The 27,902-nt window shown below is 34.3% G+C and overlaps 1 protein-coding gene across 1 annotated transcript in view; it reads left to right on the forward strand.

The window, feature by feature from the left end:
• Window positions 1–27,902, forward strand: part of MNAT1 (MNAT1 component of CDK activating kinase) — a 214,025-nt gene that overhangs the window by 105,807 nt on the left and 80,316 nt on the right. The gene's annotated exons all lie outside the window — the stretch shown is intronic.

The following is a 27,902-nucleotide window of genomic DNA, read 5'->3' on the forward strand; positions in this document are numbered from 1 at the left end:
GGTCTTTTTACCTTATTTATTGAGAATATGAACTGTTCTGATAACTGTGAGCTTTGGAAATTGTTTGACCTGTTGGGTTCCAGGTTATTTTCTTGGCCTTGAGAAGTTTATAGTCTGTCATGATCATATTAATACCCAGGCATAAATTAAGGATATCACTTTGTAGATTTCTAGAGGAGCAGTGGCCAAATTACAACACTCAGGCCACGTTTCACCTACCACCTGTTACTCTAACTAAAGTTTTATTGGAATTTATGTACTGTCTTTGTTTGCTTTCATGTTTTAATGAGTTGAGTAGTTATCACAGAAATCATATGGCTTGCAAAGCCTTAAATATTTATGTGCCCTTTACAGAAAACATTTGCTGACTCCTGCTTTAGAATTTTCTCTCTGTGTAGCATTTTCCTCTCTAGTCACCTCCCCTGGAAATTATAGCCACCGTGCCAGCCTCGAAGTCTGATCTCAGTCTGCTTGATTCCCCCGTTTTACTTGGGTTCCCTTCCAGATATCATGGCTTCCAAGGGGTCTCCATGCAGTAAGCTGGGACAATATAGGGCTCACCTCATTTGCTTCCCTTTCCTTGGAGATCATAGTCCTGTACTGTCTAATCATCAGTTTATAAAACCATTGATTCTTACGTTTTTTTCAGTTTTCTAGTTGCTTAAGGTGGGGAATGGGCAAACCATTACTTATTACAAAACGGTCAGATGTAAGGAAAGCAGAATAATATTTTGAGATTCATTCATGTTATTTTGTGTATCAAGAATTAGTTATTTTTTATTGCTATGTAGTGTTGTATTTGAATATATCAGTTTAGCAATTCTTTTATTGATGAATATCTGAGTTGTTTGTAGGTTTTGATATTAACAAAGCCGCTATGAACTTTCTTGTGTAAGTTATTTTATGAACCCATCTTTTAATTTCTCTTTGGTCAATATATGAGTGAAATTGCTTGTTTGTGGGGTTATTTGTTAATTTTAGAAGAAAGTGTCAATCCTTTTCCTGATAGTATTTACATAGTTTTATACTGCCACTTATAATATGAGAATTTGAATTGTTCCACTTTTAGCCATCTTTTAGTGCTATGAGTGTTTTTAATTTTAGCTATTTTGGTGGGTGTTTAATGGCACCTTGTCATAACTTTAATTTGTTTTTGAGGATTTTTTATTTGTTTGCCTTTTTATATCTCCTTTTATGATGTCTCTTCATATCTTTTGTCCATTTAAGTAATTGGGGTGTTTGTCATTTTATTATTGATTTGTAAAAGGCTTTAAAATATGTTGCATACAAGTCTTTTGTCAGATATCTAACACATTTCTCCCAGTCTATAGCTCACTTTTTCATTTTCTTTTTAAATTTTTTTTAACATTTATTTATTTTTGAGAGAGGGAGAGAGAGTGTGAACATGGGAGGGGCAGAGAGAGAGGGAGACACAGAATCCAAAGCAGGCTCCAAGCTCTGAGCTGTCAGCACAGAGCCTAATGTGGGGCTCGAACTCATCAACTGTGAGATCATGACCTGAGCTGAAGTTGGATGCTTAACTGACTGAGCCACCCAGGCACCCCACTTTTTCATTTTCTTAATGGTATCTTTGATGAGCTGAAGTTTTTATTTTTAATGAAGTGTAATTTATGGGATTTTTTTTCTTTTAAGGTTATTTCTTTTTGTATCTTATATAAGAAACCTTTTACTGCCCTAAAGTCACAAAGATATTCTCTCTTTTAAAAGCTTTAGAGTTTTTCCTTTTACAGATAGGTCCTTGATCCATCTTGGATTAATTTTTGTGTATGGTGTGAAGTAAGTGTTGAGGTTCATTCATTGCATATGGTCATCCTCTCATTCTAACACTATTTGCTTAAAAGACTTTCCTTTCTCTATTGAATTGCTTTACACACATTTGGTGCCTTTGTTTATAATTAATTGTTTGTAAGTAGGGTCTATTTGTGTTCATTCTATTTGGTTCTCACAACTCCTATCTTGGTTACTGTAGCTTAAATTTTATTTAATTAAATTAGTTTATTTCTTTTTATTTTTTGGGAGGGGGGTGCACCAGGAGAGGGAGAAAGAATCTTAAGCAGGTTCCACGCCCACCATAGGGCCCTATACAGGGCACAGAGCTCAATGTCACACCCATGAGATCTTGACCTGAGCAGAAGTCAAGAATTGGACGCTTAACTGACTGAGCCACCCAGGCATCCCCTTGGTTACTGTAGCTTAATAGCAATTCTTAAAGTCAGATAATGTAAGTCTTCTAGCTTTGTTCTTTTTCCAGATTGCTTTCTGTAGATTCAGAATTTTAGGATCAATTTGTTAATTTTTACAAAAAGGCTTGGCCATATTATGATTGGGATTTTGTTGGTTCTATAGGTCAGTTTGGGGAGAATTGAGATCTTAATAATATTGAGGCTTGCAGTCTATGAATTTGGTGTATCTCTTTATTTATTGAGAGCCTCATGAATTTATCTCAGCAGTAATGTTTGGTTTTTAGTAGTTGACATTGCACTTACTGTCAAATTTGTTCCTTTTATATTTTATTTTTTTTGGATACTGTTTTTGAGGAAATAGTTATTTCAGATTTCATTTTCCTATTGCTTACTCCTAGTGTGCACTTTTTATACTGATCTTGTATCTTGTGCACATTTTACTTATTTTTAGTAGGTGCTTTTAGGTATTTTTAGGCAGTCGTCATCTGCATGTAGAGACTGTATTACTTCTTCCTTTCTGCCTTTTACTTCCTTTTCTTGCCATATTGCACTACCTTGTTCCCCACCCGGTGGAGGGAATCATTTAATCTATCAGTATTATAGATTATATTAGCTGTAGAATTAGCTGTAGTGCACTGAAATTTTAAAAAGTTATGAGTGGGTGTTGAATTTTGTCAAATGCTTTTTACGACATCTTTTGAAGAGTTTTCTTCTTTATATTGTTAATGTGGTGAGTTAAAAATTGATTCATTTTCAAAGTTAAATTACTTCATGCTTGTGATAAATTCTGTATGGTTATGATTTGTATTCAGTTTGTATTCAGTTTGCTATTATTTTTATTAAGGATTTTTGTGTCTGTATTCAGGAGGGTATTAGTTGACTGTTTTCTTTGCCTTTAGATGTCTTTGTCTGTGGTATCAGGGTAATACCATTATTATACTGATAATGTTTTTACCAGTAATCTCTACAATGGTTTTGTCAGGGTGTTTGGCCTCATTTTGAAGTGGGGTCTCTTACTCTGTATTTTGAAAGAATTTATATGAAATTGGCATTATTTCTTCTTGAATGTTTCAAATTCACTATTGAAATCATCAGGGACTTTTAATTTTGTTCATATGTAGATTATTGGTAAATTTGATTTTTATGTGACTCTGAAGAGAAACCAGAATATAATGGTAAATTTACTTTTTAAAAAGATACAAGCTATTTGAATTTTCTGGGTTTTTTTTGTAAATTTCATTTTTTTCAAGGAATTTGACCATACATATCATCCAAGTTACATCATGTTTATTGACATCAAGCTGTTTATAATAATCCCTCAAAATTCTTTTAATGCCTGTAAGTTATAGCAGTAATCCTTTAAAAATTCCTAGTATTCTAACTTGTATTTTGATCAGTCTAGCTAGAGGTTGTTGATTTAGTCAGTGAGCCATTTTTTTTCTTAAACAGGATTATTGAAGTATAATTTACATACAACAAAATTCACCTGTATTAAGTGTACATTTTAATGAATTTTAGGGATATTAAAGAGATGTGCAGCCACAAACCAGTTTTAGAGTATTTCATCACTCCAGAAATATTTCTGTGACAGTTTGCATGGAATTCTTGCTCCCACTCCCAGCCCCAGGAAACCACTCATCTGCTTTCTGTCTCTATAAAGTTGCCTTTTTTGTACCTTTTCTGTAAATGGAATTATACAATATATAGTCTTTTGAGTCTAGCTTCCTTACCTTAGCATAATGTTTTTATGCACATGGATTTTTATGTTAGCACATGACTTTGTCTGGCTTTAGAATCATGGCAATATTGACCCCATAGACTGAGTTGGGAAATATTCTCTTCTGTGTTTTCTGGAAGAATTTGTAAAGGATTGGTATTATTTTTTTGTTAAATGTTTGATGGATTTCACCAGTAAAGCCATCTGACTTTGGCTGGTCGGCTGGCCGGCCTTCCTTCCTTCCTTCCTTCCTTCCTTCCTTCCTTCCTTCCTTCCTTCCTTCCAAGTTAGTTAGCATATAGTGCAACAGTGATTTCAGGAGTAGATTCCTTAATGCCCTTTTCCCATTTAGCCCATCCCCCCTCCTACATCCCCTCCAGCAACCCTCTGTTTGTTCTCTGTATTTAAGAGTCTTTTATGTTTTGTCCCCCTCCCTGTTTTTATATTATTTTTGCTTCCCTCTTATGTTCATGTTTTGTATCCTAAAGCCCTCATATGAGTGAAGTCATATGATATTTGTCTTTCTCTGACTCACTAATTTTGCTTAGCATAATACCCTCTAGTTCCATCCATGTAGTTGCAAATGGCAAGTTTCATTATTTTTGATTGCTGAGTAATACTCCAGTGTGTGTGTGTGTGTGTGTGTGTGTGTGTGTGTGTGTGTGTGTGTATGCCACATCTTCTTTATTTGTTCATCCATTGGTGGACATTTGGGGTCTTTCCATACTTTGGCTATTGTCGATAGTGCTACTATATAAACATTGGAGTGTGCCCCTTTGAAACAGCACACCTGTATCCCTTGAATAAATACCTAGTAGTGCAGTTGCTGGGTCGTAGAATAGTTCTATTTTTAAATTTTTGAAGAACTTCCATAGTGTTTTCCAGAGTGGCTGCACCAGTTTGCGTTCCCATCAGCAGTGCAAAAGAGAGCGTCTTTCTCCGCATCTTCACCCACATCTGTTGTTGCTTGAGTTGTTAATGTGAGCCATTCTGACAGGTGTGAGGTGGTATCTCATTGTGGTTTTGATTTGTATTTCCCTGATGATGAGTGATGTTGAGCATGTTTTCATGTGTGGATTGGTCATCTGGATGTCTTCTTTGTAGAAGTGTCTATTCGTGTCTTTTGCCCATTTCTTCACTGGATTATTTGTTTTTTGGGTGTGGAGTTTGATAAGTTCTCTATAGATTTTGGGTACGATCTGACTTTGGCTTTTCTTAATGGGAGGATTTCTAAGTACTGTTTTACTTTCTTTACTTGGTATAGATCTATTCAGACTTTCTCTTTTCGTTTTTCTTTTTTCTTTCTCTTCCTCCCTTATTCTCCTCACCCTTTCCCTTCTTTTAGTGATTTCAGTCTTCCTAGGAATTCGTCAGTTTCATCTAAGTTGAATATTTCTAGGGTCAAGAGAGATCTTTCCTTTTTCATTTCCTATTGTGGTAGTTTGTCTCTTCTCTTTTTTTCCTTTGGTCAGTGAAGCTCACAGTGTGACATTTTTGTCAATATTTTCCAAAGAACCAACCTTGGTTTTATTGACCTTTTTTCTATTGTTTTTCTGATGTCTATTTTAGTGAGTCCCATTTTATTTTATTAATATAATTTTTTATTTTTATTTTTATTTTGAGAGACAGAGGGTGAGTGGGGGAGAAGCAGAGAGGAAGGGGGAGAGAGAGAGAGAGATTCCTAACCCTGCTCTGTGTGGTCAGCACAAAGAGCCTGACATGGGTCTCAAACTCATGAAACTGCAAGATCATGACCTGAGCTGAAATCAGGAGTTGGACGCTTGACTGAGCCACCCAGGCTCTGTTGATTTCTGTTTTTGTATTATATCATTTCTTTTACTTACTTTGGGTTTACTTTGCTCTTTTTTGCTAGTTTCTTAAGGTGGGCACTTGGATTATTTGAGAGTTTTCTTCTTTTCTAATATGGGCATTTAAATATATAAACCTGTGTACTGCTTTAATTGCACTAATATGTCGTATTTTTATTTTTATACATTTGAAAGCCTTTTTCTTTGTTTCTTTTTGTCTTTTAAGACTGTTTTGTCATTAGGGTAGCTTCTCTGGCTCTCTCATGGTTATTATTTCTATAGTTTATCTTGTTTCACATTTTTTCTTTCAATCTATTTTATGCCTTTGATTCTAAGGTGTGTTTCTTATAGGCAGCGTATAATTGGATCTTATTTCTCCAATTTGACAATCTTTTCTTAATGTTATTATCAGTATGGTTTGATTTACACCAGCCATTTTGATATTTGATTTCTGTATATATCATAGTCCTTTTTGGTCCCCCTTCTTGTTTGTTGCTTCCTTTTGTGTTAAATAGACATTTTTTTTTGGTACACATTGTAATTCTTTTTTTACTATGCATATTTTTTGCTATGCATGTTTTTTGTTATATTTTAGTTGTTACAATATGTATCTTAATTTATTATAAACAACTTCATATTATACTAATTTAGTACCAGTAATATTGAATCTTTGATAGACTAGGTCTCTTTCATCTTGTACACTGTTATTGTGGTATATGTTATGTTTTACATTACAAACCCAACCATATAATCTTACCATTTTTTTGCAGTTATTTTTAAAATCATTTAAGAGATGAAAAGAGGAAGAAATATTTTCATTGAGTCTTTTATATGTACTGATGTAATTACCTAACATTGTTCCTTATTTCTTTGTGAGAATTTAAATTATTGCCTGCTATCATTGCTTTGTGGCTTGAAGGACTTTTTTTTTTGAGTTTGGGGAGGTTTATTAGTTTTCTAGGACTGCCCTAACCAAATACCACAAACTTGAGTGGCTTAAAACAACAGAAATCAAGTCTGACATTTCTGGAGGCTTAGAAGTCTGAAATCAAGGTGTTGGCAAGACTATGATCTTTCTGAAGGCTCTAGGAAAGAATCTTTCCTTGCTCCTTCCTAGCTTTTGGTGGCTCCTAGGAATTTTGGCATTTTTTTGCTGGTAGCCACATCACTCCAGTGTGTGCAAGTGTTTTCACATGGGTTTTTTTGAAGGACTTCTTTAGGTTTTTGTTTTTTGTTTTGTTTTTCTTCTTATTTTTCTTCTTTTTTTCTAATAGCATGTTTACTAGCAACAGTTTTTGTTTATTTGGAAATACCTTTTATTTTGTCCCTGTTTTGTTGGTTAGTTTAGTTGGGGAAAAAAACAAGTCTTAGTTGACACTATTTTTCCCTCAGCACTTTGAATACATCATTCCACTGTATTCTGATTTCCATGACTTCTTTCTTTCTTTTTAAAAAAAATTTTTTTAATGTTTATTTTTGAGAGAGAGAGCGAGCGAGCGAGTGAGCACGGGAGGGGCAGAGAGAAAGGGAGATTGAATCTGAATCAGGCTCCAGGTCGGGTCTTCAAGCTGTCAGTGCAGAGCCTGATGCAGGGCTCAAACTCAGGAACCACAAGATCATGACCTGAGCTGAAGTGAAGTTGGACGCTTAACTGACAGAGCCACCGAGGTACCCCTGATTTCTGTGATTTCTAATGAGAAGTCAGTTGGTAATCTTTTTGGGGTTTTCTTGTATGTAAGGAGCCTTTTTTTTTTTTTTTTTTTTTTTTTTTTTTTTTTTTGCTGCTTTCAAGATTTTGTTTTTCTACATTTGTAGGGCTCATTAGAGCTTCAACTTTCCTAACGTTATCACCTAGTTTTTTGGCTTTAGGAGTAAATTTAGAAAGGAGAATTCCATAGATTTTCATTGTGTTTTAAAAATACTTATATCCTAAACTTATTTTTTTTATATGTTTGCCTTTTACTCAAGTTTTCACAACTTTGTAATTCAATAATACTTGTTTGAGGAGAGGCTACTTAAGCATCTTTGCTAGTGGGAATTGGTAGTAGTGTTTTCATTTTTTTTTTTTTTATTTCATGTTGTGGCATTATGTACTGTTGCTTTCAGATTTTCCTCCTGCCTCATGAGATTTTATACACATAGACCTATATATTCTTATTTTCCATATATTTGTCAGATAGAAATCCCATGTTTAAAAATAAGGCTTATAGTAATACAAAGTATTGGCTTTTCTTAAGGAATATCTAATTTTGTATTTTCCTCTTGATGAATATTGAATGATAAACTTTAAGGCTATGTAAAAGACACCAATAGTTTTTTTGATATTTGTATTGAGGCATGTATTAGTCTCTTTAGGAATTTATGTTCATAAATGTTTAGCTCTGGGCTCTGTCATTGTAACAAGTAACATCTAGGACTAGATACCCAATGAGTATCTTAATTTTGCTGTGTTATACTCTTAGAAGTATTACAGTCAGCAGTAAGCAGGCATCAGAAAGAAGGAAAGTGGGACAAGGAAAAGAAAAAGACTAAAACTAAAAAAAGATGGCAGGGTAATAAAAATAATAAAATTTCTTAAGCATTGTTTGTTTTGGATAGTTTTCTTGTTAAGCACATGGAAATACTTTGCACATTTGAGAATTACTGACTTCCTATATGCTATTTTTGAGAAACAGCAAGTCATTCATATAATATAAACACAATTATGATTATTTTGCTGGAACTTTTTGTATCTGGGACTTACTTTTTTTTTTAATGTTTATTTATTTATTTGGAGAGAGAGCGAGTGAGAGAGTGAGCACAAGCAGGGAAGGAGCAGAGAGAGGGAGAGAATCCCAAGCAGGCTCCCCGCTGTCAGCATGGAGCCTGATGTAGAGTTCTATCTCATGAACTGTGAGATCATGACCTGAGCCAAAATCAAGTTTGATGCTTAACTGAGTAAGCCACCCAAGCACCCCTAGGCTTACTTTTTCAAAAGATAAGTAATGGTGACTTTTTTCACATCAGATTATGACAATATATTTGGAGGATCATAAACAAATTTAAATTGAATGGTGCTAATGCAAATAAATGGTAGACATTCATTCAAAACTTTTTGAATATTTGTAGCCTTGATGAGTTATATTCTGCTCTAAAAATGAATGTTATTAAATAGGAATGGACTTTAGGATGCATCTTAAGTCAGTAGAGTGAATTTTGAAATGCCTATGGTGCTAGATTTCTATATTTGTAGTCATATTAAAAGATACTGTAATTGAATAGTATTTTATATCATTTAATATACTTGTATATAAATATGCAGTATGAATGAATATTACTAGTCCTAACTCCCCCTTTTTAAACAGCTATTTTCTGTAAGCCCAGCAGGAAACCAGGAGTCAGAGTGAGAATACAAGCTTTCAGAGTCTTAGTTCATTTCTTTTTTCATTTCCAGTGTCTCTTGACTTAAACATGAAAAGTAGGAGAGAAATGGATAAAGACAGAAATGAAAGAAGAAAAAGAATTTGTTATAAAAAGTAATGTTAGACCTGAACCAACCATATTGTTAGTGGTAGGCATTCCAAATTGCCCTTGTGTATGCTTAGGTTCTTGAGTGAGGATTATTGATAATGCTATGGCTCTGTAAAATAGTCTTTTTATTTGTGTATTATTGATTTTAGTTTTAGAAGTTAGAGCCATAAATGTAATTGCCTATTTGTGATGCAAAGCCTGTTACCTTGAAATGGTGAAAGAATGTTGCATACTTTTTCACTGCTGTCACCAGTTCTAGCAAAATTCCATTATGTTTTATCAAAGGCTATCAGACTTTCCCCTGTGTTGTATGTAGTAGCAAGTTGCACTTTTCCAGTAAGAGCATTTGAGTTGAGAAAGTAATAGGGAGTAATTGTAGCTTCCTGTCATTCTGTTCAGTGTTACAGAAAGTGCCATTTTTTTATTGCCTTTTTACAAAAGATAGGCAGGATAGCAGTGTGATTAGGGATAGATAAGAGTTTTAATGTCAGACTGAGTGGGTTCAAATTCTGGCTCTGTGAGTTAATGCTTCTAGGACATAGGTAAATAACCTTATTCATTTGGAATAATAATAAACCTTATTCATTGGAATGTACCTTGCAGTGTGGCATTTTTAACAATGAAATGAAAGTAAGCTCAGAAGATTTTTTTCATTTATTAAAATAATTTTTAAAAATGTTTTATTTATTTTTGAGAGAGAGAGAGAGAGAGAGAGAGAGAGAGAGAGTCAGTCCTAGTGGGGGTGGGGCAGATAGAGAGGGAGATGCAGAATCTGAAGAAGGTCTAGGCTGTGAGCTGTCAGCACAGAGCCCGGCATGGGGCTTGAACTCACGAACTGTGAGACCATGACCTGAGCTGAAGTCGGATGCTCAACTGACTGAGCCACCCAGGCACCCCTCACAAAAGATTTTTTGAATGATTTTCTTAGATATTATCAATTATAAAAACAAACTCTTTTCCAGATCTAATTTAGTAGTTCTTCCATAGATTACATAGTAGATGATTTTTTTTTTTGAAGTGAGGAAGCTGACAATAAGAAAATAAAGGAGGAGAATGATTCAGTGACAAATTCCAAATATAAGGTAAATCTTAGGACTAGATATAGAATTGCCCAAAATTTTAAGCAGTCTAAAGACAAAGGGAAAATCATCTACTCTAAATTATAAATAGGCTATAGGAAATAATGGTATACTTCATCAAAAAGTATTAATGACTCTAAGTCATTGAAGGATGACTCAAAGATAATTTCATTTTGCAGATAAGGAACCCTAAAAGTAACTGTATTCTTTATTGGGTTCACATTTTATATGAATTTCTATTGAGCAGATATTGACTGGTGAATATATTAAAAAAACAAACTTTGGTCTGGCCATCAGTTGGAATTATTGGAAGCAGAAATCAAGAATTCAGATTGTTTGGGTGCTTGGGTGGCTCAGTTGGTTGTGCATCCAGCTTTTGGCTTTGGCTCAAGTCATGATCCCAGAGTCATGGGATTGAGCCCTGCATTGGGCTCTGTGCTGAGTGTGGAACCTGCTTGTGATTCTCTCTCTCTCCCGCTGCCCCTCTCCCCTGCTGCCACTCTCTTTCTCTTAAAAAAAAAAAAAGGCAGAGTAAGTCGTCAGGTCAAAGCCTTGGATCAACTCATAGTGAAGAAACAATCTGGTGTTTTTTTTACTAAAATAACTGTAGATTAAGAAGCTTCCTAAGTATTTATGAATTTGTGTTTTCTTTTTTTTTTAATGTTTTTATTTATTTTTGAGACAGAGACAGAGCATGAGCAGGGGAGGGGCACAGAGAGGGAGACACAGAATCCGAAGCAGGCTCCAGGCTCCCACCTGTCAGCACAGAGCCTGACGTGGGGCTTGAACTCACAGACTGTGAGATCATGACCTGAGCTGAAGTCGGACACCCAATCGACTGAGCCACCCAGGCATCCCTCCCCCCCCAATTTTTTTTAATGTTCATTTTTGAGACAGAGTGTGAGTTGGGGAGGGGCAGAGAGAGAGGGAGACACAGAATCCGAAGCAGGCTCCAGGCTCTGAGCTGTCAGCACAGAGCCTGATGCGGGGTTTGAACTCATGAATTATGAGATCATGACCTGAGCTGAAGTTGGATGTTTAACCAACTGAGTCACCCAGGCGTCCCTTAAAGATTTTTTTTTTAAAGTTTATTTATTTATTTTGAGAGAGCATGAGTTGCAGCGGCGGGGGGGGGGGGGGGTGGGGGGGGCTGGTGTGTGGATAGATTACTATTAGTATGGTGATAGATGTCAATTCATTTTTCTCAGAACATAATCTTTCTTCAGTAAGAATCATGTATTCTTGAAAGTCTGAGACAAACTGAAGAGAAGAAAAGTTCTAATTTAACTTTTATAAAAAATATTGTGGTTTGTGTGTATTAATATATGTGTAGAATTTTATCTTTGTCCTTTATATTTCATCTCTCCATTTATTTAGGTGTGTACTTTTATGCATTTGTTTGGGTCCAGAGGCATATTTATAGACTATTTTATTGCTTTTTCCTACTTTTGTACATGTGACGTGTTTAGCCATTGACAGGGATATTGAAGCAGGGATTAAAAAAATCCAGTGACTGCTAAGACTGGATGTGATCTTTAACATCCTGTCTACTTCTGTGAGTCTCTGAATTTCATTTATAGACACTCATGTTTTGCCTAGGGTTTCTATCTTCCCTTCCCAGTCCTTATCATGGTACTCCAATGGAGTCTTGGGGAAAATGTTAATGCTTGTTCAGAATCTGTTTTTTTATGTAGGAAAATATGAAGATGAAAAAATTTGGCCCAGGTAATTTGTTGACACTTATTAAAAATACAAAAACAGTAAGCAAGATATAAAATGATGAGTGAATATTTCTTAGCCATGACTTTAACCGGCAACTGCTGTTTTGTATTTTGTTCCAGAAAAAAAAGTTTTACAAGTGTTCTTTTTAAAAGCAATAATAATCTAATAAAAACCAGATGTCCACTAAGCAAAATCATGCAATGCAATTTCTTTCCTCCTAACACCTTAGTGATATCAGGAAGTTTTGATTGCAGTGAGATGCAGGTTGGTGACTTCAGATCAGGGGAGCACATTAGGAGTAAGTTCAAGTGGAGTGTTTCCAATTAGGAGCTTAGTATTACAGTGTTGTGGGCACATATAATACCTGGGAGAAGCACTGGGTTCTGGGTAAGAGTGCAAAAGGCAGAGTGGGAGAAGTTAAATTTCAGTGATTTAGAATTTGTGCCTAAGGCCAGGATTGGCCAGAAAAGATGAGACAAACTTTTCTTTGTTTTCTCTCTTAAATTTCTCCCAAGGCTCAAGACTAAATTTATAATTAGATGTGATCATTAATGTGTTTTATGTATTATTAGTTTAGGTTTTGTTGTTTTTTTTTAACCATCATTCACAACTTTGTTTTTGTAGGAAGATGTTTTGAATTCTAACTTCTAGGCCAACTTTTGTTGGATTACCATTCACGTGTTGATGATTGCCTGTGGTGATTTTATGTAGTAATAGTGACTAAGAGATGGTGCCAAATAGTCCTCATCTTCATGAAGATGATGATACAGTAGTAGTAGAAATAATAATTGGTAGCATTTTGTAGACCCTTGACTCTCTGTCCTTTAAATACATTTTATTTGATCCTTTAAAATAATTTTACAGATGAAACTTGCTTAAGGTAGAGCTGGGATTGGACTCTTTAGACTCCAAAGCCCATGTATTTAACATTGGTTTTTATAAGGGGGCACATGATACGGGGAATTTAAAACAATAGGGTGTTAATAGGCAGATAGCATGTGTGCTTGCATTCTTTTCTAGAAAAATGAGATATAGATGGGAAAGCTGTTATAGTATAAAGAGCCACAATAAATGGAGACTGGGATTGTTCTTACAGCTGCTTTAAGTTATTTGGACATTAAACTGGGTTAACCTGCTTGATATTGCCACTATGGGTTCTTTGGATGTTACTTTTAATTACAATTTTGACTTAATCAGGAGTAGTTTGGAGGGGCGCCTGGGTGGTTCAGTCAGTTGAGCATCCCAACTCTTGATTTCAGCTCAGGTCATGATCTCACGGTTTGTGGGATCAAGCCCCATGTCAGTTTCACAATGACAGTGTGAAGCCTGGTTGGGATTCTCTCTCTCCTCTCATTCTGGCCCTCCCCACCCCCTGCTCTTTCTCTTTTTTCTCTCTCAAAATAAATAAATAAACATTTTAAAAAATGAGGAGTTTTGGATATTATGGAAACTGTGAAGCCCCACATGCATCTCAAAATGAGTTAGAGAGCTTAGGCATTTAAGAAATACCACCAGTGTTGTTATAGTATTAGAACATTGTGTAAAATCAGATCTTGAGACATTTTTTACATATTTGATTCATCTTTTATAGTTATTTATATTGATTTTTATGTTGCCTCATGTGGTGTAGATTAATACAATGAATTAAACTGGTTATTAATTTTCTTGCATGCTAATTATATCTATTTAAAGATGTAATGCTTGCAGTAACACTTAAAATTTAATATAATTCATCTTTTTCTGAAAGATTATATATTTTGAGAAAAAATGTTTTGTTTCAGTGATGAATTAAAAAATGTCCCAACTCATAAACTTCTACTTGTCTGCCCTAGACAAGGAGAGAAAGTATTAGGGATATAAACTGTTTAAAACATCTTTTCTTAGAACTGCAACAACACGAATATGTTGCTTAAAATGTTAAACTTTAGTGAAAGAAATTCTTATTTAACTCTTCAGTTATGTTGCCTTTACAAAATAAATTTGGTTACATCTATGAACATGTCTGTTTCTCTCACTGTCAAACCCCTTATTCCTACAAATGTATCAGATTTTTTTCACCATTAAAAAATCAGTTCAGTAGTCAATTAAAAAAATTTAATTTTAGGGGCGCCTAGGTGGCTCAGTCCATCGAGTGTCTGACTTCTGCTCAAGTGATGATCTCATGGTCCGTGGGTTTGAGCCCCGCATTGGGCCCTGTGCTGAATGCTTGCTCGGAGCCTGGAACCTGCTTCAGATTTTGTGTCTACTCTCTCTGCCCCTCCTCCACTCATGCTCTGTCTCATTCTGTCTCTCAAAAATAAATAAATGTAAATTAAAAAAATTTTTTTAATTAATTTTATTTTTTAATTAATTTTTTTATTCCAGTAAAATACACATAATATTTACCTTTTAAACCATTTTTAAGTGTACAGTTCAGTGGTGTTAAATACATTAATATTGTGGTGCAACAGTCACCACCATCAGTCTCCATAACTCTTTCTTCTGTAAAACTGAAACTTTATGCCCATTAAATGGTACTCCCGCCGCCTCTATAGGTGTAACAGACTTTTTTTAAAAATTGTTTTTATGCTTACTAGTAATGAAAAAATGAAAATTCAGAGCAAGGAAATATTCACCTGAATCAACATATTTTAGTTTCCTTTATGTTAAGCAATTAGCTGATAAGCTAGTTTGAACCTGACTTCCAGGATAGAATACTTTTGAGGTTATATTAATTTCTTTGTTTTCAACAAGGACAGTCTTGATGATAGATCAATTAGCAAGTCCTGAAGAATTAATGTAAATGGTGTGGTAATTCCTGTTATAAGAGATACTTCTTAGAACTCGTGAAACTCCTCCTTCCCCCAGGGTATCACATCTACTGTTGAATTGAGGAAGTAGCCTGGCAGAGTCCTGTGTATCTGAGCTCAGTTCAGAATTGTTTAGAATGGGAAGTGTTTTTAAAGCACTATGGAAAGCTAATTAAAATTGAACTTTGAAATAAAGAATACGAAAACAGTGTAAAAGTAAAGGTTAATGTTTTCTCTCAAATGTTTTTAGAAGATCTATATGGGAGTACTACACTTTTTAACCTGTTTTCTTAAAGTATAGATCATTGAAGACATATTTATTACTTAATTGCATTGACTTTGCTAAAACAGCAAGGCAGGTAATTATCTTTAGGTCTGAGTATTAGAAGTATTTTTTTTTAACATTTATTTATTTTTGAGACAGAGAGAGACAGAGCACGAACGGGGGAGGGTCAGAGAGAGAGGGAGAAACAGAATCCGAAACAGGCTCCAGGCTCTGAGCTGTCAGCACAGAGCCCGATGCGGGAGCTTGAACTCACAGGCCGCGAGATCATGACCTGAGCTGAAGTCAGACGCTTAACCGACTGAGCCACCCAGGCGCCCCAGAAGTATTATTTTTGAATAATATTAAGAGACTAAATTTAATATCTCTTAGTACATATGCTTTGTGTGTTGTTGGCTTTTTCCTAACGTAAAATGAATCTCAATATGCCGTATGATTGATGACAAATAAGAAACTCTGCAATTAAGAGAAGATCTGTTTATTTAAGAACTCTCAAAGGCTGTAAAAGATTATACTTGGCTATATGTGAAGGATAAATGTTGTGCAATAATGCCCCTGAGTTCCCCTTTTATAATAAATCTCAGCTGTGTGTTCAGCATAAGGGCTCAGTGCCAAAAAGAACAGGTTCAACTTGTCTGTGAGGATTTGCACCACAGTAAAGTGCACAACTGCTTTTGTAGAGGTCACTGTAGAGGTCACAGGCATGTACAGTTGAATGAAAGCAACTTTAAAAACATAGTAGAACAGATAGTGTTAAGATTCAAGAATCAGTGTTAATTTAAAACATTAAAAGGGGAGAAAATCATAAGAATCCTTACGTACATTTTTCACTTTATACGTTTTCAAATGGATTTCAAACAATTTCTTTGGCACCTTGGGCCAGCATATTTTAGAACTTCATGAACACTTTAATAGTAATTGTCCAGACTTGGAAACATTGAGTATTTTAATGTTTGTTAATGTCTGAGCAGTGCTCTGAACAGAGTTCATATAATAAAGGTAGGATATGACCATAGTAGAATGAAGTGTGTGTGTGTGTGTGTGTGTGTGTGTGTGTGTGTGTGTGTGTGTGTGTATTGGGGGGTGGGCGCAGAGGAGTGTGGGTAAATTCTAATGAAAATACAGATGTGATCTAAAGGAGAATGCTTCCAAGGGTTGTATTTCTCCTCAGCTTATTATTGAGAGATTTAAAATTAACAACAACAACAACAACAACAACAACAAAGAAAATGCTCTCTTATATGACTCATTCCCTCCAGATATCTCACAAATACTTTCATATATTTGTGGTAAGTAGAAATAACTTAGAAATAGCAGAAATAGCAGGCAGAGAGACTATAGGACCCATGACTCCAGCCGGTACAAGTTTTGAGTTTAGTATAATGAACACCAGAAAATGATAAAACTAAGTACATAGATGCAGAGTTTACCTAGAATTGTATTTTACCCAGAGTTGTATTTGGTCATAGAGTGACTGTTTCTTTTTTTTCTTTTCCTTTTTCTTTCTCTTTTTTAATTTAAATGTGATGAAAATGGCAGGCAGCCATTGTTTTCAGTATTGAGATTAATTAGTAATCTGTTGGAATATGCTTCAGCAAATGCAGCTGATTGGCAGTAGCACCTGTCTCAGCAACTGGTAGAATGTTCGTGCTTTCATCAAGCCTGTAATTTCCAGAAGGGCTTCAAAGCTGTGTTCATTAAAGTCTCCCATACTAATCACTTTCTTTGTCCTCTGGGGCACTTTTACTGAATGCACCTTTCTATTTTTATTTATTTATGTATGTATTTATGTATGAAGGTTATAAAATAAAGTTATTTTTTTAAATTTAAAAACTAAAATGATGTGATAGTCTGTGTACTATTATATTTGTGGAACCATCATTTATGCTTGGTGAACACATAATGTTCCCAGGTGAAAAATTTACAAATATTGTGATTTCTGTGCATTGCTTTTGTAATTCATATAATAAACATAAAACATATCTGCCAATTATGAAAAATTGTGTGTTAAAATATAGTAAAAATGTGATTTAAAGGATGGATCATTATAGTCAGCTTTCTAGGAAGGTAGTTTATTTCTACATTGTTAGGAAGTATTCTTTCTAGTTGAAATAGTCTTTCTGGTTCACATTTCAAAATATATTTAATTTACATGGATTTATAGACAAGGCACCAATTTGTATTGTTGTTTGAGAAAGGTAGTATTTTTGCTTGTTATGAAAAGAAGTATGAAATGCTGAGAGAGTATTGAAAAAGGATGAAGAAAAAAATAAAAAAATATGAAGCACATATTTCAGCACAGGTGAAAGTTATGTCATTCTAAATGTATTATGGAAAAGGTGAACATGAATATTTTCCAAAAGTAAAGTTATATGTTTTAATGAACTATGGTAACTTTCATTTAAAAAGCACCTATATACTGGGGCATCTGGGTGGCTCAGTCGGTTAAGGGTCTGATTTCAGCTCAGGTCATGATCTCATGGTTTGTGAGTTCAAGCCCTGAGTCGGGCTCTGTGCTGACAGCTCAGAGCCTGGACCCTGCTTTGGATTCTTTGTCTCCCTCTCTGCCCCTCCCCTGCTTGCAGTCTGCCTCTCTTTCTCTCAAAAATAAATAAACATTAAAAAAATTTTTAAAAAGCACCTATATGCCAATATTTTAAAAAAATGAGCACTTCCTAATTTATGTTTCATAAATATAAAGACATATTGTTAACTGCTTGAAAATAGAATCAGTTCTGGTGGTGTATCCTTTCTATCATGTCTTCACAGTGCCTAATATCCACTAAATGTTTGGATAAATAACTGAATTTTCATATTGTAGTTCTGCAGTAGAAGAGTGCTTGGTGGATTCTGGCAGTATAGAGTTTAAAATCTGGGTAGCTTACTTGGCCTCCGGAAACATCAGTTTCTTTTCCTGTAAATAGGCATAATAAAACTTATTTCAAATGTATATGGAGTGCCCAGCCCAGTGCATGGCATATGGTAGATGTTTAGTAACTATTTCTGTGTCCTTTGCATGGAACCCCGCTGCTAATAATCACATTCCATATCTGTATGACTTTAGTAAAAAGGCAAAACTGCAAGTGAAAAGGGAATCACAGAATCCTAAACATTCTATTCTATTCTATTCTATTCTATTCTATTCTATTCTATTCTGCATTTAGAAGGTAGAGCTACAGGTGCCTGGCTGGATCACCTGGTGGAGCATGTGACTGCTGGTTGGTTCAAGCCCCACGTTGGTTGTGGCGATTGCTTAAAAAAAAAATATATATATATATATATATATATATATATATATATATATAGAGAGAGAGAGAGAGAGAGAGAGAGAGAGAGAGAAAGGTAGTATTTTTGCTTGTTATGAAAAGAAGTATGAAATGCTGAGAGAGTATTGAAAAAGGATGAAGAAAATAATAAAAAAAATATATATTTTTAAAGAATGTAGATCTAATTGCATGGTGGTTTTTGTGAAGGTAGCGGTGGTGCTGGTGATGGTAGTAGTGGTATGTATTTGAGGAAGGTAGATTGGGGTGGTTACGGTATTCACAGCATTTGTTATTTCCTTTTAGAACAGAAGGAAGGATAAAATCAGTTCCAGCTTGGCTAAGTCTTTTACTTATTTTCCACAATGGGAATGGCACAGTAACTATTCATTCTGTAGTTAAATGCCCTAACATAGCACCAGATTTGTAATGTGGTTTTTGGGGAGCATGACTTGGAGTAGGGGATTGGAGTGAGTGGGATGGCCTGGGTCACTACAAAACATTTGTTCATTCGTGAAGCAAGCATTCCTAATATGTACCAAGCACTCTACTAGGCACAGAAGGTTTAGTTCTAGATAAAATATGATCTTTTGAATTATTCAGTCTCTATTTTGGTATAAAGAAGCTTTCTGCTACCTTTTCACTAAAAAATATTTCTGCTTCAGAAGACTAATAATGGTACTATGCGATACTTTTTGTTTTACTAATAGAATAATACTAATATTTGTAGAGAACTCTAAACAACTTTCTTCTTTTACTACATTCAGAAAATGTAGACTTACGTGTAAGTTGTCATTATTATTGGTTACTTAAAAGTTCACCTAAAATGCCAAGATAAGATTTCTTTCTGGAAACTATTTTTGTAATTACTAAAAGTAAATGAACTAAAATGCTATATGCCTGAAAAGTTTTAAAAATTTCTGGCAAATTCTGTTTTTCTTAAAATTAATGCAGACTCTTTTAAGGAGGCAGGTTTTGTCTCACCAAATAGTCTCCTTGATGTTTTTCTTTTCTGATCTTTTTATAGAAACAGATATGATTTGCTGGACACTCTGTCCTCTTGGCAATGAATGGTAGTTCAGTAGCAAGACAAGCATCAGAGAAAGAATGTAAAAATAATACTTTTCAACACTGCCTCATTTATCAGTGGCTAAGGAAAAAAAAAACCTGGAACCACAAAAGTAAAACAAAATAAAGTCTCTTCCTTAGACCCTACTTTGTTTTTTAAGCTACCACCATATCTATTTTCATTTTATCTTATGATTTGATGAAAATAATAATCATGTTTGCTCAATGTTTCAACTTCTTCAATTCTCATTCTTTCCTCTATCATTTATATTCTGGCTCCCACTTTTGCTACTGTCCTGAAGCTGCTCTTGGTATTGAAATTCCCTTCACTAGAAATGCTCTTTCTTCCCTTCCATTTCAGCCCCATTTGGCCTTCATAGCCCATCTCAAATGTCATTTTTTCTCCATGAATTCAATTGAATGAACATTTAAATACTTGTCATGTTCAGCCAAGTCGTATCATATCATATCATATGTTCATTTAACTTATTTGAATTCAACTGAAGTTGAAAACAACACAAAACTGGGAGAAAAATAGCAAATAATTCTTCTTTCTTCAGTAAAAAAAAAAAAAAATTTAAAACAACATGGTTGCCAAAAGCAAGCCAACTGCTATTTCTGGTTTTCCATAGAATACATAGTAATCTATTCCAGTGCTAGAGGATTATATACAGCGATTACAATATGAATACAGTAATGGATAGTTTACTTTATGGACTACTTAAAGGATTTTTTGAGAGGTTATTTTGACCAGCTTTTTCCTTGATTCTGCTGTTAGAACCTAATCCCTGTGCAAGATGTGACTTCACTGTTAACAGCTTCATTGAACTTAGTTACACCACTTAGTACCCTTCTAGATGACACATTTGGACCTCTTGGATGTTTTAGGTATAGAACTATCTGAGGCAGAGATGACTAGCTTAGTTCCTTTCCTGCCTTTATCTTTGCATTTTTCAGTAGATAAATTTGTATGAATGTAGTTATAGTCAAAACAGATTAAAGCATAGGGAGAAAATACTATATTCCTTTTGTATTTCATGTTCATCTATATAGCTTGAGATCCTTGACTTTCTGAAAACTAATGGCATATATCCACGAGTATATTGCTGAACTTAGTTTCTATATAAGCCAGAGTAGTTCTACACCAATACAAAGGAGTTTATAGAAATGCTTTTTAAAAAATACGCAGAGCTTGGTTGTAATTATATTTGAGATGCTTTAATGGCATCAATCTTTTTTATAGATATTATTTCCTAATTTTCTCCTATTTTAAATTTCTAATATGTTACATTTTATTTTTAAACTTCTTTCTCAATGAATAGTTTATAGTTGTGTAACAATAAGACACAAAGGTACAATAACAACAAATACACAAATGTATTTGTGTAACAGTAACAATTCAAAAATAGAATTGGTATATTATTATTATTATTATTTGTTAATGTTCATTTATTTATTTTGAGAGAGAGTGTAGGGGAGGGGCAGAGAGAGAGGGAGAGGGAGAGGGAGAGAGAGAGGGAGAGAGAGAGAGAGAGAGAGAGAGAGAGAGACAGAGAGAGAGAATCCCAAGCAGGCTCTGTGTTGTCAGTGCAGAGCCTGATGTGGGACTTGAACTCAGGAACCATGAGATCATGACCTGAGCCGAAATCAAGAGTCGTATGCTTAACTGACTGAGCCACCCAGGCGCCTGTAGAATTTACATTATTAAAGGACGTTTTTCTGTGTGGTAATTTGAACACTAAGTACTGTATGTTGTAGTGAGGGGATTGCAAATGACTTTAGTTAACAAAGCCTTAAAGTAATTCCACTGTAGTGAACAGATTGTGATGAAGTTTCCGGAGCCAGTGTGACAGAAATTGTTTTGGAGACTTGGCTTCGCCAAGTAAGGATGTAGCTTTTTTAGGACCATTTGCTTTCCAGTGATGAACAAGAAGCTTAAGCCTAGCTAGATATAGAAATTCTTCTTTAATGTTTTAAAGCATGTCTTACATATTTGAAAGGAACTGATCATCACTAAAGAACTAAAAAACAATGGTGTTATTCCTAGTGTATTCAGGATGAAACTTCTTTCATACTCTGGAAAAGCCTGCTTTTTTTGAGAAGGAAAATTTTGGGGAAAAAATGCTAATTTAACTACTAGGCACCATACTTTAAAAGACAAGGAATGCTCAGACAGGCTGATTTGTGGGAATAATCCAGCATTAGAATGCTTAAAAGAGCAAACCATAATAATTTTTAGAAAAAGTTATATTCTGCTCATTACAAAGCATGCATTCAGAAAGGGATTGTAGTCTCCTGATTCTAGTAGAGACTTGAGAATTGGGATTCATGCTTGTTTTTTTCCACTGGCTGTTTCTCTGGTATATTTAGAATCAAATTATTTTACATTAAATTTGGGGAAAATTCTTTTTATTTTTATGATACATTATGAGGTAGTGGTTTATTTCCACTTAGTGGTTATGAAATCATAGCAGGTTAGACCTGGAAGAACATCTAGTCCAACCCCCAGTTCACCCCCTCACCCCACCCCATCCCATTTTAGATATGACAATGAAACTGAAAGAAGTTGCATCACCTCAGTTCATTTTAGTTTGGAGGCAGTCCCCCCCATGTATATTTATATATGAATATATAATTATTTCTTACCATGCAGGGTCCTGTTCCTTATTGGCCTTAATACTGTTTATTGTACATTTTGAAAGAAATTAGAGAAAGACATATCTATGGGGGAAAATGAATTGTACTTACCATGAAATTATGTGCTACCAGGAAGTTATTACTGTGCAGCTGTTGTGGTGATGACAAGCTAATATCACCCTAGAGTGATCAGAACAGCATAGTATAAAAATTGCTCTGCTTGCTACTCAAAAAAATGAAAAGCAACTGAATTACCAAAAAAATATTATTAGAAGGAGCAGCTTGAAAGCAGTGCCAGGCATATTCTTTAAGTATTCTCTATGCCATTATAAAATTCTGTGAGTACACACCCACCCACCACATAATTAAAAAATAGATCTACATCCATATACAAATGCATATGTATATATACACAAATGGAAAACATATGCACATATGTGCACATACACATTTAAGTTATTAGGACATTTACCAACATAGAAACAGTATTTCAGAAAAAAAATGATTTTCTGGGAAGTCTCCTACAGATATTTTCTCTAGAAATTATAACCAGAATTGTAGTGGTTTAATGCTCTGAGAATACTGAAATATTCTGGTTTTTAATTCCCTTGAGCAGTGTGACACATTCTATAGGATTTGATAAATTTAATATGTGAAAGGACTCAGTTTATGAAAACAAACATCACTGTCATTGTATTCTTTTTTTCTTTGTGGTTTTGTTTTTTGTTTTTTGTGTTTTTTTTTTGCATTTAGATGATTCAGAGACTTAAAAGTAGAAGGCACAATCTCATTGAAAAGTTACTAGAATGTAAGCTACCTGAGTGCAGGACTTACATCTGTTTTGTTTACTGCTGTACTTTTTAATTTTGGACATATAATTAGTATTCAGTATTTGTTATGTGAATGAATGATGATTGCAACAGGATACGACAATAACCTCTGAAATTTTGTTAAAATGAGTTCTTAAGTGGCTAGGAGGCACATTTCCAGCCCAGGGATAAAAAGCATCCACAGACTCTAGAATGAATAAGTGAAAGAAAACAATATTAAGGTGTGGAAAGGTAAAGATGTATTGCTTATGTAACTTCATAGTATATGTGATTAACAAAATTTCAATTGTTTATGCTTAGTGAGAGCATTCTTAAATTTATAGAATATGGACACCTGACTTCTCTTAGTTTTCCTAGTGTTCATATTACTATACCATATGACTGTTCACATGCCCTTTTATTCATTCATCCAACAAAATATTGAGTAGCTCTTTGTTGCCATGCCGTGTGCTGTAGACATGGCAGTGAACATAGGCCCTTATGGTCTAAAGGGGGAGACAGATGTTAAACAGCTAATTATTCAGAGTTTATCAAGCTTACTGGGTTTATTAGCAAATATGGTGAAGATGAGGCTAGCCTGGCAAGTAAGTCATTTAAGCAAGACAGAAAAATTAAGAGAGTTCTTAAAATTGTGTTAAAGGCTTTTCAGAATCATTTAACCTATCATACTAAGTTGCTAATACTTAATGAATACCTCTTCTATGGTACTTAGCAGAAAATTGTATATTGGTTTATAGGAAAGGGTATTCTCATTTTTAGTATTTTTTAAAGTTTCTATTTTAATTCCAGTTAACATCCAGTGTTATATTAGTTTCAGGTGTATGATATAGTGAGTTAACAATTCACGCATCATGACAAGTGCACTCCTATGTTTTTTAGTATTTTTATTATTGCTTATTTCAGGAACCTATATACTAATGATTACTAATGAACTATGTCTGTTGCTGTTATTTTTCTTAGAAAATAATATATTTTCTTTAGTGATGTTATTCTAAATGGTTGCTGCATTGTAAAAGTGTGTGTGTGTGTCTCTTTTAACATAATGACCAGAAGTTCCTTAAAGTAAAAATTGTTTTCAGAGTTAATTTCTTTTCTTTTTGAATGGATTCCAGAAATCTAGAGCATAGTAACTTTTCATTTGGAATGAAATCTTGATTTTGGAGTTAGCACAAAAGGTAGTCTATACTGTTCCTTTATTTTAGGAGAAAGCATAATGATAATATTTGTAATGTATAGATGATCTAACAGTTAAGTTTTAGTAAAGTGTAAACTATTTTCATAATAGACTTGAAATTTTCTAAGTAAGAAAAGTTAAAGAATATATTTCAAATTAATACTTAAGTTACAGCCATGTATAATTACCTTGGTCAGCATCGCTTTTCAAATGTTTGTATATTTTTCTGAATGGGAATAAGCTGAATTTTTGAAAATCGTTCCATGTGTGCTTATATTTTTGGCAAATGATTGAAATATGATATAGGGCTCTCAGGTATATCTTAGAAGAGAAACAGGGGCTCCATTTTGTTACATTCTAGGGGAGTAAAAACATTACTTATGCTATTGAATGTAGATTTGCATGGGTTTTTCCCCCTGAGTGTAGTGGATGTTACCTTAGGTCATATAATTCACTGTGGCTCTTCTCACTACATTTTTACCCTCCATGCCTCATTTATTTATTATTTATACGACAACAACAACAAAAGTTGGAAAGGCCCCAGTTTCGTGTTGTACACTTGAAAGTTGGCAAAATGTACTTGATTACTTAATGTGGGTGTTTTTCAAGACATTTGCCTCCCCCAAATCTTATTTATTCTCATGACTTGTCCATCGCTTTGATGAGAAAGATAGCAGAATTTCTCTTGGGTTTGTTTTGTATTTTTAGCTGCCTTTACTGATAATTTCTACTTGGATATTTTGTAGTCAACAATGTTGAACTGATTTGAACCACCATCTTTTTTTCTTATTGAGAGAGAGCATGAGTGGGGGAGGAGCAGAGGGAGGGAGAATTTTAAGCAGGTTTCATGCCCTGTGTGGAGCCCGATCATGAGGTCTCATGCCAGTGAGATCAACAGTGAGATGCTTAATGGAATGAGCCACCCAGGTGCCCCCCACCAGTGATTCATTTTAAATGTACAGTTCAACTGATTTTTGTATTTATTTGCAGTTATTCTAAATTCACACTCGTAGTCGCCCTCAGTCATTAATCTACTTTCTGTAGATTTTTACCAGTTTCTGTAATTTTACCTTTTTTGGACATTTCATGTAAGTAGAATTGTACAACATATAGTCATTTGCCTGGTTTCTTTCACTTAGCATAATGTTTTTGAAGTTCATTTATGTTGCAGCATGTATCAATATTTTATTCTTTTTTGTTGCTGGATAGCATTCAGCATATTTTATTAATATTGTGAGTTAATTTTTATATCATATGAATGTACCTCATTTTCTAACTCATTCACCAGTTTATGGACATGTAGATTATTTCCACTATTTGGCTACTGTGAGTAATGATGCTAGGAATATCTTGTGTCTTTGTGTGGTTATATGTTTTCATTTCTCTTGACTGGATACCTATTATTATTACCTATTAGTATTACTAATACTAAGTCAAAGTACATTATTTGTAAACTGAAGAAAAAATGCTAAACTCACTTCCAAAGGGGTGGCACCAGTATACACTCTCCTTAGCAATGTGTGAAAGGATCCGGTTTCTTCACATCCTCAGTAAAACTTTTTATTATCTATCCTTTCGATTATACCAAATCTAGTAACTATGAAGTAGTATTTCATTGTGGTTGTAATTTGCATTTTTCTTAAAGATTAATGATGTTGACCATCTTTTCACGTATGTATTAGCCATTTGTGTATCTTCTTTGATGAAATGTCTGTTAATTCAGATGTGATGTATCCCTGGAGCTTCATATAGTTTGATTTCCTTAATCTGATAATTTAGAGTCATATCATAACTGTTTTGGTGGAAATATCACGTTCAGTTACCATTTTGCATCCAAACTTTTCGAGACTTTTTTGCCTCCAGTCACTTAAAAAAACCCCAACACTTTCCTTGTAGGACTTGCTAAGACATTTTCTCTGTTGGTGACTTAATTTTAATTTTAATTTTAATTTTAATTTTAATTTTAATTATGTCCACGATTTGTCCTGTAAATTCTTCCAGCTTTAGATCTGAGAAACTTGGCATCTATCTCACACCAAGTATTTTTGGGGAAAGATTGGTTGAACATTACAAGGTTAAGTTGTACATCATTTATGAATTTTGTTTTTTCATTCTCATGGTAAACAGAATTATCACAGAGTAACATTTATTGTTCTCTAAATCGCATAATTAAAAAGAATCCTCTTTGACCCTGTGTTATTTCGACCATATTTCATTTATTAGGATTTGTAGTAAAATTTATTTTTAACTATCTAGGATTTACTTATTAATATCAAACTTTTAAATTGAGCAACCATGATTATATTGTCTAAAAATAAGATATTAAAAGGTAGTGTTGTATGGTAGAACCCATATGAGATAGGAATTAGGAGATTTGACTCTTACTATGTGACTTTAGGAAAATTTATATTTTAGCTTTTTTATTCATAAAATAAGGTAGTTAGGGGAAAAGAACATAGGCTTTAGAATCTGACAGGATTGGCTTCTGATACTCAATCTGTCATTAATACTGTGTGACCTTGCTAAGTCACATATCTAAACCCCTGTTTCTTATCTGTAAAGTAGGAATAATAGTATTTATCTCCTAGAACTATTGTGAATACTAATGAAATAGTGCATTAAAAAAAGCCCTTATGGTCACCTGGATGGCTAAGTGGCCAGCTTGGACTCAGGTCATGATCTTGCTGTTTGAAGTTGAAGCCACACGTCCAGCTCTGTGCTGACAGCTCAGAGCCTGGAACATGCTTTAGATTCTGGGTCTCCGTCTCTCTCTCTCTGCCCTTCCCCTACTCCCTCTCTGTCTCTCTCTCTTGCTCTTTCAAATATAAATAAACATTAAAAAACTAAAAACAAAGCAAAACCCTTAGGCCAGTGCCTGGCACCAAGTAAATAATGTTAACTGTTAATATTACCGGTTGATCTTTCATGTGCCTACCAACTTGCAGAGAAGATTTTAGATTATATGATTTCATAACTTTTGTAACTTGGGCTTTATTGCTGGTATTTAGTGAATGATTAAGTATGTTTCCAACTGTAATGACTTAAGAGAGCCTGTCTCTTTTGAATATTATTTTTTTCTGGAAAGTGTTCTAGCTCTTGAAAATACCCATTCTGTATCATCTTTTCTGGGCATTACACTGATTCATAAAATGAAAATGAGAGTAATAAAGTAATCTGCGTTACTATGTTAGTGGAACTATAATAGGTTCCTTCTTTAATTCTTACAGTTTTCTTTTTCTTTCTTTTTTTTTTTCCCCTCCTAACCTAACATTGTGACGTTAATACTGGACTTTTTGTATCAGATGGCAGGGGAATTTAGTACTTGGCAGGTTATGAAGAAGACACTTTGAAACAGGAATGTCAAAATGCCACTTAAAATGTTCCACTTGGGCAATCCTCTTCTTAACCTGTGTAACCCCCTGTACTTAGATTCATTATTCAGAGATTGGATTACTGTGAGATAGTAAAAGATTTCGCTTGACAGTTTCATGTTTACTTAGAAAGGCTCTGAAACATATGGAGGTTAAGGGTTAAAATAATGTTAACAAAGTTTTCTAGGTATTTCACTTCTTTTTTTCCTGTGTATTATTCTAGCCAGGTAAATGAGTAAATCAGAATATCTAAAACCCATTTTTAAAAATTATGGTAAAATATGCACGACATAAACTTTACCATTTTAACTCCTTTTAAGTATATGGTTATTGATATTAAGTACATTCATATTGTAGTGCATCCATCTCCAGACTTTTTCAATCTTCTCCAACTAAAACTTCTGTACCTATTAAATACTAACATCCTGTCTCCTTCCTGCCTCACCC

The sequence above is a fragment of the Prionailurus bengalensis genome, chromosome B3, assembly GCF_016509475.1.
Source record: "Prionailurus bengalensis isolate Pbe53 chromosome B3, Fcat_Pben_1.1_paternal_pri, whole genome shotgun sequence".
NCBI lineage: Eukaryota > Metazoa > Chordata > Mammalia > Carnivora > Felidae > Prionailurus > Prionailurus bengalensis.